General features: G+C 36.9%; 1 non-coding gene across 1 annotated transcript; it reads right to left on the reverse strand.

Annotated features, from left to right (window-relative positions):
• Window positions 1-377: 377 nt before the first annotated feature.
• LOC148880139 (small nucleolar RNA R71) lies at window positions 378-484 on the reverse strand. The gene has a single exon (XR_016106293.1). It is a non-coding gene; the product is annotated as a small nucleolar RNA R71 (small nucleolar RNA).
• Between the last annotated feature and the right edge of the window lie 1634 nt (window positions 485-2118).

Consider the following 2118-nt stretch of genomic DNA (forward strand, 5'->3'; position numbering starts at 1 on the left):
TAGAAGGAATTCGCACCCTCTTGAGCTATGCTTGTCCAAGCATTGATGGGGCGACTTCCAACATTTGCAAGCCCACCATTCATGCCAACAATTTCGAAATCAAGCCTGCAATAATTCAGATGATCCAGACAAGCATTCAGTTTAGTGGGTTACCAAGTGATGACCCTAATGCACACATTGTTAACTTCTTAGAAATATGTGATACATTTAAACATAATGAAGTTAGTGATGATGCTATTAGGCTTAGATTATTTCCTTTTTCATTGCGTGATAGATCTAAAGATTGGCTTAACTCACTCCCTACAGGAAGTATCACTACTTGGAATAATTTAACCCAAAAATTTTTGGCTAAATATTTCCCACCCTCTAAAACAGCAAAGCTAATTAATGATACTACTACTTTTGCTCAATTTGAGAGGGAAACATTGTATGAAGTATGGAAATGATTCAAGGAGATGCTTAGGAAGTGTCCTCACCATGGGATACCAACTTGGCGTCAAATTCAGACTTTTTATAATGGTATTACTCCCTCTAATCGATCTATTATTGATGTAGCTGCAGGTGGCACAATCATGAGAAAAACATCGGAGGAAGCTTATGACCTAGTAGAGGATATGGTGTTGAATACCTACCAATGGAGCAATGGTCGAACCAATTAGAGGGGAGTAAACCACATCAATTCCCTTACAGCCCTATCTGCGCAAATTGCTAATCTGAATAAGAAGCTTGATACTTTTAATATTTCAGCCATTGATGCATCATCTAGCATCTCATGCGATTTATGTGGACAAATAGGACATACTAATTCTGATTGTCAATTAAATAATCCTTTTATTTCCAATGATAATGCTAATTTTATCTCTCATTCTGGCAGATCAAACTACAACCCATACTCAAATACATACAACCCAGGGTGAAGGAATCATCCAAACTTTTCATGGAGCAATAATCAGCAAAAGGCACCTATGGGATTCCAACCACAACTGCCCCCACAAGAAAAAAAGAATAATCTGGAGGAGATGATTTCTAAGTTCATCAATACTGCTGAAGCAAAATTCCAAAGCTATGAAGCATCGATTAGAAACTTAGAAGTTCAAGTGGAGCATATTGTAAATCTGTTGTCGGAAAGAAAAGAGGAACGGATACCCAACAACACGGAGAAAAATCCCAGAGAGCAAGTAAACGCCATAGCCTTAAGAAGTGGGAAGACAGTTGGTGAGACCGAGAAAGATGATAAGAAAGCTGATGTGGCCGATTTGCAAAAGGAGGATGAGGGAAGTACACTTAAACTGAATTTAGATGCAATTAAACTCCCTATCCCCTACCTTGGAAGAATTTTAAAGGCTAACTTAGATAGACAATTTGAGAAACTTTTAGAAGTTTTCAAAAAAATACATATTAACCTCCCCCTTCTTGATGTATTGTCACAGATGCCGAATAATGCCAAATTCCTAAAGGAGGTGATGTCGAAAAAAAGGAAATGGGAGGACGGTGAGATGGTGAAGTTAAACGAAGAGTGCTCAACCATTCTTTAAAAGAAATTGCCCCAAAAGTTTAAGGATCCAAGGAGTTTTTCTATACTTTGCACCATAGGGAATGCTAAATTTGAAAAAGCTTTGTGATTTAGGTGCTAGTATAAATTTAATGCCTTATTCTATTCTTGAAAAACTTGGACTGCATGAACTAACATCTACAACTATTATCCTGCAATTAGCTGATCGAAGCATTAAATATCTTAGGGGAATAGTAGAAGATGTTTTAGTCAAAGTGGGTAATTTCATCATTCCTGCTGATTTCATTATGTTGGATATGGAGGAAGATAAGACAGTACCGTTGATTCTAGGGAGACCCTTTCTTGCTACGGGTAATGCTTTAATTGATGTGAAAGAAGGTCTACTTACTCTTAGAATCAATGGTGAAGAATTGGTGCTTAATGTATTTAAAACCATGAAATGTCCCAACACAATTGAACATGAAATATATGCAATTGATTGCGTTGATGTTTGGGCAGCTGAAGTAGATAAATCTAAATTAGAAGACATGCTAAAAGTTGCACTTAACAATAGTCCTAATCATTTACAACAAGCAAAGCAGAAGTTTGTACTGAAATCAGAATTG

This window comes from Nelumbo lutea, chromosome 1 (assembly GCF_056320005.1).
Source record: "Nelumbo lutea isolate HS-2025 chromosome 1, American lotus-T2T, whole genome shotgun sequence".
In the NCBI taxonomy this organism is placed as follows: domain Eukaryota; kingdom Viridiplantae; phylum Streptophyta; class Magnoliopsida; order Proteales; family Nelumbonaceae; genus Nelumbo; species Nelumbo lutea.